Source organism: Cryptomeria japonica, chromosome 8, assembly GCF_030272615.1.
Source record: "Cryptomeria japonica chromosome 8, Sugi_1.0, whole genome shotgun sequence".
Taxonomy (NCBI): Eukaryota; Viridiplantae; Streptophyta; class Pinopsida; order Cupressales; family Cupressaceae; genus Cryptomeria; species Cryptomeria japonica.
Genome location: NC_081412.1, coordinates 462,695,994 through 462,715,136, shown reverse-complemented (window position 1 = coordinate 462,715,136; position 19,143 = coordinate 462,695,994).

Sequence of the window (19,143 nt, the reverse complement as noted above, 5' to 3'; positions counted from 1 at the left end):
TATAGGTCGGGTAATGAATGTGCACGATAAGGCATTAATGCCGTGAGATCAATAAAAAGATTTCCTGCCATCCTCCCCTTCCTCCGTTCGTGCGACATGCTATAGACAACTCCTTCTGCAACAATTAATTGCCACCTTGGCATTTGTACTTTCCAAATTTGCTCACCTTAACAGGTTGAGGACTGCACATTTTTTTAAATTAATACACTAAATTTATGTTGAACATTTATAAATATTTTTAAACTATTTTTTAAAATTACATATCGTAAACATATTTTCAAAGAATTTTGTTAAACTTTAAATTAATATTTTAGATTTAATATTTAATGTTTTCTTTTTTACATTAAACTTTTACCTTTCAAATTGTATATCAAAATTTATAGTTTTTTTTCGTTATTTGTTTTATTCTAGAATCTAAGTTTCATGTTTTATACTATTTTTGAATTTCAAATTTTTACAAATAATATTAACATTATATTTAATAGTTATCTCAAACTATTGCAGTTTGCACATCTTTAAAATTTAAATGTCTCTTATTATGGGACCGACGATATCTGACAACACTCAAGTTCTCAACAAGTACCATCATCCGTCGGATGAGCAAAGATCAATGACTTAGGGTGGATTTCAGCCCAAATGTGGGTATTGAACACATTTGTGAGAATTTTGCCCAGAATTGAACATTGTAAATTTAATTAAATATAATTAAGTCTATAGTCTATAGACTATAAATCTCTTTTTCGAGCGAAATTTTAAAATGATTAAATAGAATTTAAAAACAAACCTGAAAAGTGTCACGAGTATGGTGACGTGCCAGAAAAATGACAAAAGTTGTGGGACCCACTTCATCTCAAAATAGGTACCATCGACCCGATGACCGTTGGATGAACAAAGATCAACGACTTATGGTTGAATTTCGGCCCGAATGTGGGAAGTGAACATCTTTCTGAGAAATTCGCCCGGAATTGGACATTTTAAATTTAATTAAATATAGCTAAGTCTATAAAGCTTTTTTTCAGGCGGAGGTTTAAAATGATTAAATAGACTTAAAAATCAAACCCGAAAAGTGACACGTGTTCGAGTATGGTGACGTGCCAGAAAAATGGCAGAATTCATGGGACCCACTACATCTGAAAATAGGTACCATCAACCGTTGGATGAATAAAGATCAACGGCTTAGGGTGGATTTCGGAGTGAATGTGGGAAGTGAACAACTTTCTGAGAACTTTGCCCAGAAAAGTGACACAAGTATGGTAACGTGCTAAAAAACTGGAAGAATTCATGGGACCCACGACAACTGACAACAGGTACCATCGTCCGTTGGATGAGAAAAGATCAACGACTTAGGGTGGATTTCGGCCCGAATGTGGGAAGTGAACACATTTGGGAGAACTTCGCTCGGAATTGAACGTATTACATTTAATGTCCTCAGAATTTATACAACATGATTCATAATGTCCTTAGAATTTATACTAAAGTAATGAATGTTTTGTCCTTTGGCATCGAATAGTTATTAATAGTATTTAATAAAATTACAACATGATTCTAGATATTTTGCCCTTTAGGTTTTACTTTTCTACTTTTCAGATTTTTCAAAATAAGACCTGTAAAGTATTTTTCCCTTTAGTCTTTCATTTCATGGACAAACCTGTAAATCGAGGGAGATTTAGAAACAACTACTAGATTGAGGAATGCAAGTTGCAACAGACACTGTCTGTGCCAATCTAGTGAAATAGAAATTCCAATTTCCAGGTAAAATCTAGAACACCTACATCCCGCCTTTTTTGCTTTTGGTAATCTCATGGTCCAATTTGAAGGTTAGCATTTTTAGGTTTTTATCTAGCATTATTTTGAATTATTAACAATAATAGTGATGAAGGAAAATGGGAAGCAATAGTTCAACAAGAAGCCAAGTGAAAAACAAAATGTACCTAACCGAACTGGTTAAAACACTAGGTTTCACTGATGAATACCATGATATTTATGACCCTACTATCCATGGTGAAAAGTGTATCATAGATATTAGATATACATTGTCTAGTAAGGTAGGAGATGCATCCAGGGCAAAATTTATTGTTTTCAACCCAATGTTACAACAAAAAACAAATAAAATCGCATCATGGGATGTTGGATTGGGAAGCATGGTGTTACCTAAAGTATTCCCTTACCCTAATTTTGTCATGGTCTGTGATGAAAATTATGATGAAGATAAAAAAGAAATTGTCAATAAAAATACAAAAGAGGAAATTTTATCCATAAACGAGGGAGAATTTGCTCATTTGTTGAACCTAGGATTTGAAGCCCAAAAATCAAACGTCCAAATTGACCTTGAAAAGCTGGCAGGGAATTATGAGAGTCTCGATCCAAGTCACAGAGATTCATTTGTCAAAGCTCTAATAAAGAGTGGTAGTGGTACTGGTATTGTGTTGGATTAGAATCATAAGCCTCCTTATGATTCTAACATTTTTGTTCCATGGGTTGGGGATAATATTTCCTTGCTGTCATTTTGCCTGGGAATGGAAAATGATATGGAAGTGGGTGTAAGCCTTCTTGAAATGATTTATAATATCCATTGTGTAGGTCAGCCATTAAGATATAATTTTATTGAGAACATTATAAAATCCATACAAAAACAATTACTAATGATCAAAAAAGGTTCTTGTAAGACATTTAGGTTCTCATCTTACTTGTGCTATCTCCTTCTATCCAAGTATCGTGCAATATTCGAGACCAACAAGCTTCAAATTGTGAGCTATAAGATTGATGAGAAGACTGGGAAGAGAACAAAGTGTCCAATATATGATTGGACCCCAAAGATAAGGATGAATGATAACAGAAAGAACTACAACCATTTTGTAGACTTCTTTTTGGCACCAATGTATAGTGAAATTACAAGCACTCCAATGCCTAGGTTGTCTGTGTCTTGTAGAGATTGCATTCAAATCAAAAGTCAAATAGAATTGGCTGACTAGTTCTTCATGGAAGAATTCAATGTGTTAAGGTTTTACGGATCGATAGTAAAACCATACAGACTTCCAATACATGTGGTAGAGAGGGTATTTGCATTAGAGTATGTACAACAATTGGAGAGCATAGATAGGCACTTCTATGGTCAACAAAAGAAGAGCATATTTCCTTCCTTGCCTTTCTCATGTGAGGGTTCACATTTGAGAGAAAAGCATTCAATGTGGCACATGATTTTTTGATAGTTTTTAACTTTGGTGATGAGGGTCCTTGGCAGTATGATCCAATCAGTGTAGTTCAAGCAAGGCTTAAGAAAAATGGGAACTCTTCAGCGTTATGTCAACATGAAAGTAAACCATTGCTAGAAAAGCTTAGAAACAAGGACTCTTGGGATGAGGTTAAAAAAGAGATGGAGAAAATTGTAGCTGACAATAACATTTCAACAGAAAAAATTTCATCACAAATTATGGCATTGCACACATAGAGGACAATAGAGGAGGGCCAGGGCATCCAAAATAGGAGGTCCTACAATTTCTACCTAAAATCTACTAATCCATCTAAGAAAACTATTCCCAAATCAATTATGCACAAATGTAAAGAGAATTATTGGACTCAAACCAAAATAAATGATTTTTGGACTATGAGGAGGAATCTCGGTGAACCAAAGACAAGTGCAGAATATGAGAGCATCGACGAGGATGCAAAGTTTAGCAAATTGTGGAATATGGAGCATCCCAAAACATCATATGACAAGAGTGAAGATGTTGATCAGTATGAGCCTGCGGTTGAGCCCACTCAAACAACTACTATAGCCCCTAAAATATTAGTTGCAGTCCATGAGGCAATGGAAGACAAATATAGCAAAGGGGCAAGCATTGTGGAAAAAATGAGATTTGAAGGTGGTGGTCTAGGTCCCAGAGGAGAGGGAATTTGGTATCCACTTCAGGTACAAATTCCATCAGGGTCAAAATCAAAAGGTCCTTATAAACCAGTCATTGGACTTGATTCTTCAGATTCATCACCGATAGGTACTACTCATTACCCTCAGAATCTACCTACATTTGTTTCAGGTTCAAATCCATAACCACCACCACATCATGGTATTCCCATTGGTGGTGAATCAAGTACCACTACCACTGGTGGGCAATATGGGGATAATATTCCTATTATTGTTTAGTCAAGTGCTGCTATGATTGGTGATGTTGGCATGGGTATTGCTATTGATACTAGTTGTCTTGGTGTTGGACAAGGGAAACAACAAAATATCTCTCACAAGAGGCCACTAGAGGTAGATACTCAATCTCATACTATTGACAATCCTATATCAAGTGCCACTGACACTACAAATCAATCATTTGCAACTTCAGATCACAAACCTCAAAATACTATGAAAACTACACATGAAAGTGTCTGTGGGAGTGGGACAACATTAGGAACTGTTGTTGGTAATCCTAGTCAAGCATTAGTTAAAACCACAGGAATAAGTGCAACTGGAGCCTATGGTATTCCTATGTCACCTTTCAAACATTCAATTGCTTCATCAAGCCCAGATTTTCAATTTCATGATTACTATGAAAAATATGAATGCACAACAAAAGCAAATAAAGAAAAAAAGAAATCATTTCATAGGGTTTCCGTGTCTGAAGTTCTAAATGAATAGCCTGCAAGGAATAGGGTATTTCCAACATATGACCCACAGAAAGATATGATGGAGTTCATGGTTGATATGCCCCCAGCCCCATCTAAGGATAAAAATCCACCACATAGTCAGATAGATCCCTCTCAATTTCAAGTTAGCACCCTCCAAATGGATTTTTCCAAAGTACATAATGTGGACAAAATTAGTGTGTCAAAAAGGACTAACGAAGTGGTCTACACTTCACTACTAAAGGTGGAGAGAGAAAAATATAAACTGGAGAAACAAATAGAAAAGTGATAGTTCTGATACTAAAAGTAAAGTATAGATGCCAATAGATAACAAGATGAGAGGGGGGGGATGAATCATACAAACTTAAACTTCCATAAAATCAATAGATTCAACCTCGGTAACTTATACTTCAACAACTTAACCAAAAACTGCTAAACATGCAAACTCATGAACACATAATCATCATAACACTCATAACACTAGATTTAACATGGAAACCCAAATAGGGAAAAACCACTGTGGGATTTCAGACCCACTAAGAAATATACTCTTCTAGAGTATGCTCAGTTAAAAGCAAATCCTATTAAATATTACAAACACATTGCTAGATGTGACCCGGCTAAGGGATTTCCCTCAGATCTGTTAGGATCTTCACTTTGTTAGAAGTGACCTTGTCAAAGGATTTCAAACACTCATTTAGAATGTTACCTTGCTAGAGGGTTTACAAATAAGACTGTTAAGTCCACTCGGTTAAGAGATTTTCTGTCACTTACAAAATAACAGTAATAAAATATATCTGCAACTTCACATCTAAAATGCTAAAGAAGATTCTTATTTGCTCAAAACAATCTAATCATAGGACTTATCTTGTCCCTCTACTGGGCTCTCTACTCTACTATTCAAACAGGTCTTCAAGCTTCTGTGCTTGGTAATCACTATGTAGCATTCTTGCGCTTACACTTGCCCGCATACATTGTTTATTAACAATTCCTTATTTATAAACAATTGCTAACCGCTAAATCTCCTTGATCACATTTCCCATGATCAATCTTAGCCATCAGATCTTCAAACTTGACTAGGTTCAATGTATCCTTCTGATCAAAAAATGTTTTACCTTGCCTAGGGACTTGCATTACCTTCTTGGAACTTGCACAAGGTTATTGCAATTCAATCTACCTATAGATCTTCCTGTCGATTTTCCTTTGCTATAGATCCATAACAAACTTCATGCATGACATACCAATCATTTATACATCTCCAGCTATTCATTGTCCTTCATTAAATAATGCTTTTATCCATCCAATGCGTAGTGTCATAACTTGGTTGCAACTCAGTAAATACTAAACCTTACTCGGTAGACATTTCACCTTAATTAACCGATATCGATAACCTTAGGGTTTACCAACTAGGTTCCTTAGGGTTTACCGACTAGGTTCTTTGCTTCGTGACATAGTATAGTATTAACCTTACAATCAACAACATATGTAGGATATCAAAACAATCTAAACATCATGATCTCATCATTGTCTAACTTGGTAATAGTTGCCCATTGAATAACTTATTCCTCCTCTTATTCATCACATTCTTTCTATGTCTTTTACCGACATCTTAATTCTCTTCTAATCAATCTTCTCAAGATATGGCAATATCATATTGAATCAGATAATCAATTTCTTGACATCAATGACAAAATAAAGGTTATACAGATAGTTATCATCCTTCTTCAGTTATATCAATAATCTTCAACAACCTTCTCAATATCCTTATTGAATATCAACAATCTTTCTTTCTACTGAAATGCCAACAAAAAGTTACAAGCAGACCTGGAAAATGAAAAAGTCAAGGAGGAAAGTAGCAAATAGCAAGTGCAATGATTTACAGAAAAGAATAAAAAATTAGGCTCTGCAATAGAAATTGCAGAGAAGGAGAAGAAGGATGTAGAATTGAAGGACCTGATAGAAAAACTGGCTAAAAGCAGTAAAAAAATTGTTGAGGAAAAAGCCATTTTTCAAAAATTATACAAAAGTTATGAGTTTGCTGCAGCTGAAATGAGAAAATTATAGGACCTATTGGATCATGGGAAGGAAAAAGAAAAACATTTTCAAGATGAAGTAGAGGAAGAAAGAAAAAAATGTGCACAAATGAAAGAAGACCTGCACAATGCAAATGATAAAATAAAAACTTTGGAGGATATATTGAAAGATAATATGAAAAATTCAATGAAGTATATACAAGAAAACATTTGGCAGCAAATAATGCAGAGGAGTGACAAGTTGTGTGAATGGTTTCAATTGACTGAAAGTCTGAGACTAATTTATATGAAAATCAAAGGGCACTATGTGAAGAGCACACATGTTTATTCAAAAGAGGATATGGCAAAAAATATTCTGAAAGTAGTCTACAGTTCTAGTGACAGCTACTTGGCATCCAAGGGAATTAAGAGCTGCATTGATGCCACAGTTAAGACATCATCTATCATTCAAAAATGCCAGAAGCTAAGGGAAACATCAGAAGTTATGGAAAGTTATGGAAAAAAGATAGTGAAGCTACAAGAAAAGAAAAATAATTTGATTAAACTTGGTTTGCCTAAGTTTGTTGACACATCAAATAAATTCATTAGAGAAGAAGCTTACAAAAAAAAGCATGGAGATAAAAATGAAGTCTGATTTAGACTTGCTTCCAAAGGACAAAACTCCCAAAAGCTTTCTGGAATTCATCCAACCATTTACAACTCTAAATTCGGTATTGGATGAAACAATGATGTCAAGTAAATATTCTAAATATGGAATGTTGATGAAGTTGGAGTTGACTTTCCATAGTTTACAGAATATTAACCTTCCATCAGAAGAAGAGTGGAGCACCCTACAAAAACTGGCACATAATTCTTAAGAATCATAGTATGTATTGCACAATTTTTTTCTTTTATTCTTAATTTCAAGGTTTTATGTTTTTTTTGTTTACTATTTTGCTAATCCAGCCTATGAATCTATTTTATGAATAGGAAAAAAATAGCACTCGCTATTTCTATTTTGCTAATCCAACCTATGAATCTATGATGCATTGGCTATTTCTATTTTGCTAATCCAGCCTATGAATCTATTTTATGAATAGGAAAAAAACAACACTTGCTATTGCTATTTTGCTAATCTAGCCTATGAATTTATGATGCACACATTGCACAATGCAAAACTTCAGCCAATAAATTTGTATTATCAAATTCTCCCTTGCTTTAACATTTATGCATTTCTCTATTTCTGATTAGTAGGTTTTAGGCACTACTATTATCTATGTTTAATTTGTCATGGTGTGAATTAATATTTAATTTTGAACTCTATTTTTTGAATAGGAGACATCAAACATGTAGCAGATGTTAAATTGCTAATACAACATGTGATGACCATATAAATCTGTGCTGAGTTTGTGATTTTGATGTTCAGTGTTCACATGTTGCAAACTTGCAATTCGACCTGAAGTTGTTGTTGCTCCCTTGTTTCTATATAAGGGAATTCAGGGTCATTTGCAATTTTGCAAAGGGTTCTGAAACTTTGTATTCACTTTTGCATGGACATTGGAGAATCACATAGGAGTTGTTGTTACTCTCTTGTTTCTATAAAAGGGAACTCGGGGTCATTTGCAAAGGGTTCTGAAACTTTGTATTCACTTCTACAATTGGCATGGAGAATCACATAGATTGGTGTATTACTATTGAATGAATTGTATCATATGGCTATATTTTGAAAGAATTAATGAAAATATAAGTTCTCGACATGTGTATTACTATTGAATGAATTGTATCATATGGTTCTGAAATGTATCACACAGATTTGAGACTCAAACATGTATAAATAAATAATAAACATCTCTATATCAATAAACACATTATGGTTTTTTTTTTATTATGCTATTTTAAATCTGGAAATAGAAAGTTGAAAAATACAATTACAAATCAATATTAAACTCTAATTGCAAAAAGTGATATGCTTTTGTAATATGAATGATGAGATATAGTAATAAGATTAATAAATACCAATCTCTTACAGTTGCCATTCATCCTCATCAAATTCAGTGCTTTCTTGATTCTCATCTATGGTTTCTTCACTCTAAGTCTGAGTCTGCATATCTTCGTCGAACTCCATCTCAATGCTGCCAGTAGGTCCAGTAGTTCCACTGGCACTTTGGTTTTAAGTGTTTCCCAAACCTCTTCTTTCACATTTGGACCTCCAGATTTGCAGTGCCCTATCGTAAGGAAAAGTGTGGACATCATACCTAGATGTATAGAGCCTCAAGCAATTTTCCAAATTTTTGTCTAGTTTGTTTCTTATCTTTGATTTTAGGAACCCCAAAGCACTGGAAACTCTCTCATCTTCCATTGAACCCAGTATCATGGTAAGACATAAATCAGCAAGCTTCACATATTCTAGCATTGAATCACGCAAGGCTACATTCTCAACTACATATTTCCAAAGCCTTGTTATTGATCCCTCTTTGTGGGGGTTCTCTATTTTGGCATATTGTTCTTTCATAGTGTATGCAAAATGAGATGATTTCTCTCGAAGATGAGTTTTGTCTAATATTTCATTTATAGTTACTCCATTCAATTCTCTGGATATGCAAAATTGTTTTATCAAAGTCAGTAGCTTACTTCGAAAATCAGATACACTGTTGAGGCTCCAATAATGAGGAAACACAATAGACATGGCTTCAAGTAGGTTGTCAAGAGGGAATATGCTTCTAATTTGTGAGGAAAGATCATATGCGATTTTCTTCACAAAAGTAGTTACAGTCTCAACAATCTTGTCGAAATCTTCTTTTTTAACTCTTGCTAGTTTCTTCCGGGGCACTTTCTTGGTTCCTCAAGGTCGACCGTGGCATAGAAGTGCATTGGTATCACAACTCCATGTACATTGGCACATACCTCCCTGTCTGCACCGATTTGTAAAAAGTTATCAGGATTGTTCAAATTTGTGAGTGTCTGCCACTTAACAAATTTTTCATCAGATAGTGTTGGTTGATTTCGATAGAGATTGTCGCAGGTCATGCATGTCATCTTACGTAGTGTAGCATATTCTGCAATATATAGATCTCTTTTTTGGGTAGCCTTCATATATTCTGCATTTCCTCTAGCATGGGCAGAAGAGCTGCTAAAGTTAAGAGTGTCTCTAAATTACTTAACCTACCAAGAAGTTCAGGAAATTTTGATTGATTTGATTCCTTGTGAGTTGTGTGAAATAGTCTAATCAAGGATGGATATTTTGAAAACATTCAATGTGTTGGACCATCCAAAGAGATCCATCTAGTATCATTATCCTTGAGAAGCTTGTTCCGATCAGTTAATCCTTCAGCAAAGTGTTGAAGTTCCATAAATCACTTGGGACTTCGACAAAAGTGTGAGTAGACCTCTCTAATTAAAATTTCAAATTTTTTAACTGAAGCAAACTTGCTCACAATTACAAAAGCTAGATTCATTCTATGAGCCATGCAGTGAATTGCAGTAATGTACGGTGCAAATGAAGGTTCAATCTTTGTACAAAGACCATTCTTGTGACCTTGCATTACTAAAGCTCCATCTGCTCCAACACAAACCAATTTTTTGGCTACCATCATGTCATCCATAGCTCCATATTCAATTAAACTTCTCTTTACTAGTTGAAATAAATTTTTCGTTGTCGCACTCTCCTTCATTTTAGCAACAAATAGTAGATGAGGTTGGTGGGTATGATTCTCTACAGTATAAACATGCATGCATACCCATGAAGTATTGTCTACTCCCGTAACTTTGTTTAAAGAAAATGCAATGAAGTTTGATTCTCTTATTTTTTCATGTACATCTTCTTTTTCAACCTCAGCAAGACAACTTGCCCATTCCCATCCACTATTTACTGACCAGTGTCTATTAGGATAGTTAGGAACTTTCAAAAAGTGTAATAAACCACTAATTGCTAGGAAATCTATCTTAGCATGCCCTCTTCTCAAAATATGAAAAACAACTCTTAACGGAACAACGTTTCCTAGATGTTCTATTTGCATTGCTTTTCCAAAAACAGCTTCAATAGAACCTTTAACTTCAGCAGGCTTCATCTATAATTTCTCATGAAAATAATACTCTTCAGCATTCCTCACATGCTTACATTCCTCCTTTGTTTTCCATCTTATCACTGATTTTTTAACCCCATATATCATTTATTTTTCATAAACTTTACCCATATGCTTTTCTATGGTGTCAAATTTTAGCTGCAACCTAATTTCCTTGTTATGTTTCCAAGTGCAAATCTTACACCTCCATTCTATTGGAGGCTTGCCTTCAATTGGATTCTCCACTGGTTCAATGAATGGATACTTTGATGTCTAATTAATTTAAAAATTCCTTAGTCGATTATATAATTCCAGCTAACTTGGGTATCTACCAGATAATCTTCTTCAAGATCATCCTGATCTGAGATATCAGGTTCACCGCCGTCTTCAACATGCGGTGCAGGTGGTGAATTTTGTACTTATACTTGTGATGATTTACCTTCCTAATTTTCACCACAATCTTTTCCAATGCCAAAGTATGAAGACAACGTTCTACTTTTTGTTGGCCTCTCCTAGCCTTCCCCACATTCAGGTTTCCTACCCCTCTTCCTGTTCGACATCTCCAATGAAAAAAAGGCTACCAAAAAAATATCAATTTCTTGAAAAAGCAATAATAGACTATAATGTATAATATACCACTTCAAAAGTATGATGGCTCACCTTTAGGCTTTAGGTAACTAGCAGTCGCCAATGTAGTCAACAACAATGATTTTCCTTGGTCTGAAACTTCAATATTGATCAGAATTCAGAGCCTAGAACCCACCAGATTGTGTTGAGATAGATCTGATCTTTGCATGTATTTAAATTTTATACCAATCCTTAAATGGTGAATTATGAGGGAATTTTATATGGTATAAAAATATTTAGCGAATCCCGCATAACTATAACACTACTTATGTAATTTTCTAGGCGATTATAGGTCGCCCAAATACAACTTATGTAATTTTTGAGGAGATTATAGGTCATCCAAATAACAAGCGAATACAATATAGTTGGCAAAAGTTGGGGTGAATGGAGACACAAATCGGCAAGATGTCGGGAGAATTGGGTCCCCCTGGCTAACAAATCTTCACATTCCTATAGGCGAATTAAGGTCATCTATTAAGGCAACCTTGAAGAGTGTAGGCAAAACAATTAAATTTACCATGTATAGAAACATTTAATTGCATAGAACATATGGTGATCGAGCTGTGACTTTGATGGAAATAATGTTTTGGCCACATGGCCCCCTCTAGTTAGTACAAAATATTCGCCATTTCCGACATGGCCGACGCAAAAAATTCACCATTGGCAAACATTTGCCACTAAAGTAATCTCTGGTTTTTTTGTCTCTGTGTCTAAAGCTTATTTCCAAAAGTACCATTGCACACCTATTTCTAGCACATAGGAAGAAAGGGAAAAGGTTGGGAATAGGGTCTTGCCTTTGGTCAAACCCCGGTTCTGGAATTAACCATGAAATTGAGATAGATGTAATTGAAAGCAATGAGAGGAAATGTTCTCCTTTTGAGGGAGATGCTGAATTATGACTGAAAATGAAATGATTATACCTCCTTGTGAAGTTTTTCTTTCCTCCACATGGAATTAGGGTTTCATGAGATAGGATGTAGATCTCCACTTCAATACTTGATCCTTGACTTTATTGCTGCTCCAAGGCTTCAAGGAATACTAAAAATTCTCAATTGCTCTTGAATGCTTGAATGCTTGATCTCATGTGATAAAAAAAAATGTGGATATATGTGGGATGTTCAAATGAGAGGGGTAATCATCTTTATATACTTTCCTATTGGGTTAATTGACTAAGTTACAGATATGAGCCAACACAAACGTGAAAATCCCACTCAAATTCGAAATGGGAAAGATGATTTTGAGGCGCCCCATTTTAAGGAGGACCATGGTGCCACGCCCTAGTCCTGTCCTATTTTGGGTCAGGATCAAGGTGCCCAAGAGAGTGCCAATCAAGTTTTTTGATGTTTGTGATGTGCATGAGCATAATCAGGTCTTCAATCAGGCCAAGTGGCACAAACACTAAGGTGAAAAACCAATTGTAGTTGAAAATTGCAAGGGCTGCAATTTAAGGATGCTACAATACTTAAGAAGAAATTCAAGGATATTTGGCTATGAGAACATAAGTATGATATAAATTTTTATAGACAATTGTTGGGTAGTCTGATATCTAAAGGTATATGTATACAATCTTATCTTTTTCTACTTTGAAATCTATGTTGAAGTGATTGTTTTTGATAGGGGAAGTTACTCATATGTATAGATATCATGGAAAGTAGAGTTTCCTTTTGTGTTTGATGTCAAAGGGAGAGAAGTATTTTGTGCATATGCAAGTGTTGCCATCAATGAAAAAGGGGGAGATTGTTGTACATATGGGTTTATGTTGTCATTCATGTCAAACTTGTTGGTGGTTCGGATGTTGGTCTAGAAGTGACATGATGGTGAAACGTATGGCCTAGCAATGATCTGGTTGTGTTTTGATATTGGTGTTAATCTTGTTGATGGTCTGGATGTTGGCCCATAAGTGATATGATACAGAGGTGTATCAATGTCTTACAAATTATGTCGTATGATAAGATGCTTTCAAAACTATGTGGATTTGCTATTTTTTTTTGGAATATGGAAGGTTTACATATTAGGTTGTGAATAAACAATGAGATGACACTATGGTGTAAGTGTGTACAGATATTGTGTGGATGTGTGGAAACTAACTATATATTTTTTGGATTGTAAATATTGATGATATGTTTTGTTTCTAAAGGATTGATGTCTTTTTGCTATGTCTAGAAATTGTATAACTATTTTAGGTGACTTCTTTGGTGAATGGTATCTTTGTCTAGTAGTGTGTGGCTGTTTTGGAAAGAGACACTACATAGGTCATCTAGTGTTGTCATTGATGGCAACCGAAGTTACATATCTCATCCGCAGTGATTGATTTTCCTATACCGGAAGTCACTTTGAAGATTTGGTTTTTTGGTGAGTTAGAATAGAGCATTCAACAAAATGTAGTATTTTGGTTGGCATTTCATTTAAGTTGAATATTTTGTGTTGTGAAGCTAGAAAAAGATAGTTATATGTCTAGAGTACCTTATTCTAGAATTTTAGCCTTCGATAATGATTTTCGTGTGAGTTAGAAGATCCAGTGTACAAGTTTTTGAGCTGAACATTGTGGTATGACCAACTTGGATAGTTGATCATTGTGTGGAATTGATGGAGTAATTTTGGTGATTGTTTTTGTGATAAAAAATGTTTAGCTGACATCTGGGAAGCATGTGGACAATTTTTTTTGGTCCACATATGCATTGGAGTTTCAATTGAGCCGACTATGTATGCATGTTTCATTATTTGTATAGTGTTATTGAAGCCAACATGTAGAAGACCTAATTTCATGTTTAGGATATATAAGACCAATGGATTTGATTATTTTCGATATCGGTGGTTATGTGAGAGATGTTTATGATTGATTGTGTGCAATTGCATATGCGCAAGTTGAATATTTATGCTCCAAAATATTACAGAACAGTGGAACAGAGCAGTATGAGTTGAAGTGTGTGTATATGTATAGTGAGCTTAATCGGAACTATAATTTAGCATTGGTAGATTTTATTCATTAGTTCATTTCACTCTTGTGATCTTTGAAATTTTTTGTAAGTGAGCCTTCCCAAGGGTTGTAGCCCTCCTTTCTTTGTATTAAGAAATGAGCTTTGGGCAATGTGCCTGAATGCATGTGCATTTCCTTGTAATACTTTTAACAGAGTATAATTATCTTGTGGGTTCATCCCCACCATGGTTTTTTTCTTATCTGGGTTTACTTATATAAAAATCCTTGTGTTATGGTGTTGTTACGGTTCTTTTCTTTATGTTCTTGGATCTTTCCTTTGTTCAAATGCATTAAATGGTTGAAACAATAAGTTAATAAAGTTAAAAATTGTAGAACACTGATTCACCCCCCCTCTCAGTGTTCCTTCATTCCAATAATTGGTATTAGAGCCTAGTCCCTTGGAAGAAGTTTAACAACTTGAGGAGGATCCGGGAAGGTGATTCAATGGATTCTAGTAGTCTTCAGCATTATCTTCTTGTTGCACTTGACAATCTTGATTAGTCTAAAGCTGAAGTCCAAAACTTGCAAGAAAACCTTAAAGATGTTGAGAAATTCATTTTGTCATTGAAAGATCAATTGAACAAGTCAAGAGAAAACAGAAGGGAAATTTGTGATAAGCTGAAAGAGAAGGAATCTGTAGTGATAAAATTGAGCAAGGAGATTGAGGGAAGAAAGAAGAATGAAGAGAATCTTAATCCATCCTTGAAAGAAATATGTAGTGTCCACCCTTGACCTGACCTATTTTGACTAGAGTTGACTTTTATTTCATGCTTGATAGACTTATCTAGACTATATTTGATGATTTGGATGATGATTACTCATGTGTTTTAGTTACTTACTATTGATGTTAGACACTATTGGACAGATGTTATTTTGATGATTCATATGGATGATGATATTATTAATATTGATCATGTGATTTGATGGATATATATGCTCGATGGATTCCATAAGCTTACTATGTGATGGGTTATTGATAGATTAGATTTATCATGGTTTTGATGATGATTATGATTACACTATCCCTATTTCATGATTAGATTTGATGAGATGTTTACGAGATATGTTTGACTATTGTTTGATTGTCTTCATGATAGAGATGATTCCACATCACTCATTGCGAGTGGGATCTGTCGTCGCAATTCTCTATCACTTGCATGTTCTATATATGTATATGTATATGTTGTATTGTTGTTTTGTGGTTGCAGGACTTTGCAAGTACCAGACATCAACTCCATCTGGCTTCACAGGTCTGAGCGTGTCTTTAGTTCCAATGGCTTATGTGGTTCAAAGATGACATGAGTTCCCTTCACATACTCTAGGTCTAAGTTGTTCACCGTGAGTCAACAACATCTTGGTGTAATTCACTATGTCAGTTAGTAAGCTTGATCTTCTTTGTGTTGTGAGTATGGTTAATGAGGGTTGATTTACTTGATTATGTTTAGAGTAATTATGTGGCTCTTGATGTGTGATTTTATATTTAGTAATATTTATTTTAATGTATTTAATTTATTAGTTTTGAGTATTTTATTATTTGGTATTTATATTTATTTGATAATTAACAATTATTGATTTTATGATTATTTAATATTTGTTGGTAAGCTTTATTGTTTTTTAATAAGGGAAAATAGGTTTTGATGGGCCCCTGAAACCCATTATAGCCAATAGATCAAAAGATATACATTAAGAACAGCAAAACACAAAAGACAACAACTAAGAAAAGGACAGTTGACGAGCAAAAAGCCAGCAAACTAGAGACAGCTAACAAAAACAAACAGGACCGACAGAGAAAGAGCCTAGTTTTAGGTTAAGTTTTGAAGCATCTCAGTGGCTTCCAGCTCCAATTGTTCCATATTTATTTTTTGTTGTAAGTTTTCTAAGTTTTTTCGTCTAATTTGTGCATTTGTGATGTTTTAACAAAGGCACCAACCTATTGAACAAAAGTGCTAACCTGTTCAACAAAAGCTCTAACCTACTGAACAAAAGTGCTAACCTGTTGAACAAAAGTGCTAACTTTTTGAACAAAAGAGCTAACCTATTGAACAAAAGAGCTAACTTGCTGAACAAAAGTGCTAACATGTTGGGTAAATGCACGAACCTATCTGATTTATGTGTTTTTTACAGTTTTTCTTATTTTGATTAATTTTTCCAATTGAATTTTTGTACCAGAGTCTTTATTGAGGTCTGTTGATATTTTCCAAATTTGGCTTTGATCAGTTTTGATGTATTTTTATGGTTTTATGTATATTTACCTCTCCATGCCATTGTAAATGTTTTGGACTCTCTCTCCATGTTGATAAGCCATGTTTTATGGTGCAGGGGCACCCCTTCAACATGATCATTCAGGCTCAGAGGAGGAAGGATGAGACCTTAAGAATGTCTTAGGATTTTTTCCTTATGTTTTCAATTATGCATTTTGTGTTTGTAATAAAAGACCCCATCTTGTGAGCCAAACTCCTATTTTGGCATCTTGATAAGCCAATTAGGACTTTTGAACAAAAGGGGACTAAATATGCTTAGGATAGGTTTGACCTAGTGATTTTAGTTGGTTTATGTGCTTCTAAGGTGTTTAGAGGTGTTAGTCTTGACCCAAGTCATTCGGGTGCAAGAAATGACATTTTTGACAACTAGAGACATCAAAAAGCCAGCAAACTAGAGACAACTAACAAAAACAAACAGGACCGACAGAGAAAGAGCCTAGTTTTAGGTTAAGTTTTGAAGCATCTCAGCGGCTTCCAGCTCCAATTGTTCCATATCATTAGCCACTCGCTTGATATCCTCAATTTCCTTGTTGGTAAGCTTTATTGTTGTTTAATATTTATTTTATATTTGTGATTTAATTTTTATTGGTATTTGATTATTTAATTATTTATTTGATTTTCTATGGTTTAGTATTTATTTGATATCTAATATTGATTTGGTTCTTTAAGTTATTTTATTAGTTTTTGGTTTATTTAATTTTAATCCCCATTTGGATTATTTATTTATAGCTTATGTTTATTTAATAGTTTGACTTTCATTTCCTAAGTGTGGTGTATGGATACATTAAATTAAAATAATAATAAAACATTCCCACAGTAAATAAATCACCTAGATTATTATTAATGCTTTGTGATTATCTCTCATAGCATTCCTAAATAAACATCTTCTTTAGAAAGAAATTGTATAGTCATTGAGTAACAACACATTCTCTACTTAGCCTTACTATAATATTTTACAATAATAATGTGAAATACCCTACTAAATTTAATTAGTAGATTATTTTCTTTAAAACTAAATCTTTAAAATCATGCTAACAAATTTGTGATTTAATTTAAGAATTATTTTGTGAGTTCTAAATATTTTTTATTTACTAACCCTTTACTCTCATTGGCTAAATTCAAAATGGGGGAATAAATTATAATATATGGTGGGTTGGTAAATTATATTCCAAAATATAATATTTTGATTGGCCGAGATTGAGGCTAGGGTTTTGATTATTGTTTTTCGGGTTTGCTATTCTCTAATTTTTTCCTGCAAGCCTTTTTCCTTTGGCTTTGGATTTACACTTGGATTTTGGTTTGTCTTTGTGGGGAGCTCTTCTTCAGCTATATTCCATCACTTCTGGTTGTAGGTTGGAGCTTTGAGCCTTTGTATTATTTTAATTTTAATGACTTCCCTGTATGCTTCGTGTATGCACATTATTTTCGTGAGATGGGTTGAAAATAATATTTATTCAATGATTTTAATATAGTTTTGGAAATAAATATTTGGGGAGAAACTTTATATTATATGAGTTTTTATATAGTCTGTTGGAAAATACATTTTGGCTTCCTGTACATGTCGTTTCACGGCTTTGTGAAATTTCTGTGTGAATCTCTGGTTGTTGAGCCATTTGATTATTTGGGAGTGTGAATAGTTTTTCCTTGTGAGTCTTTTAGTCTGAAGGTGTTTTGATTCAACTGTATTGGAGTTTTTGTGTGCTTTAGGTGGTTTTGTATGCATTTTGCCATGAAGGAAATCTTATTAGAACTTGGCGTATAATTTGTATATATCTATTTCATTTACTAGTGATTTTAGTTGGTTTATGTGCTTCTAGGGTGTTTAGAGGTGTTAGTCTTGACCCAAGTCATTCGGGTGCAAGAAATGACATTTTTGACAACTTTGTCAAAAGTTGTCATGAGCAACTTTTGTTCAACTTTTTGAATTTTTGTTGTTGTAACTCCAACAACAGCTCTAACCTCTTGTTTTCTGTTGGGGGGGGTGGGGGGGGGGTGAGTCAGTATAGACAAAAACACATTCCTAAAACCAGTTTGTCAGCAGACACTACACTTTGGCAGACAAACAGTAACACCCGTCTTAAACTGAGTACAACCGGCAAAAACCCAGAATAACTAAGACAAGCTTAAATTGGTTAACACTTATTTTTTCATACAATCTAATACTTCATTTCCATTTCACCCTAGTGCATGAACAAGTAATCTATCATCATAAATATATAAACAGCTAGATCAACATGATTTACCTTCAGACACACATCACTTAAACCATCACATGAATAACACCACACATGACACATATTTTTCACGTGGAAACTCAACTAGGAAAAACCATGGTGGGGATGAATACCCACAAGCTATTTTTGAACTCTTTAGAAGTTTGCTCTATTAGGAGCCTTATATGGTTAAAGACTGATATAATAGGTTATGTTAGGAACCGATCTTGTTAGGGATCACCCGGTTAAGGGATGGCTAGAATACCTAGTTAAGGGTTAAACCCTATTAAAGGTTACCTTGTTAGAGGATTTCAAGAACTCAATAGTTTTGAGTCACCCTATCAAAGGATTTACAGTAAGCCAGTTAAAGCCACCCTATTA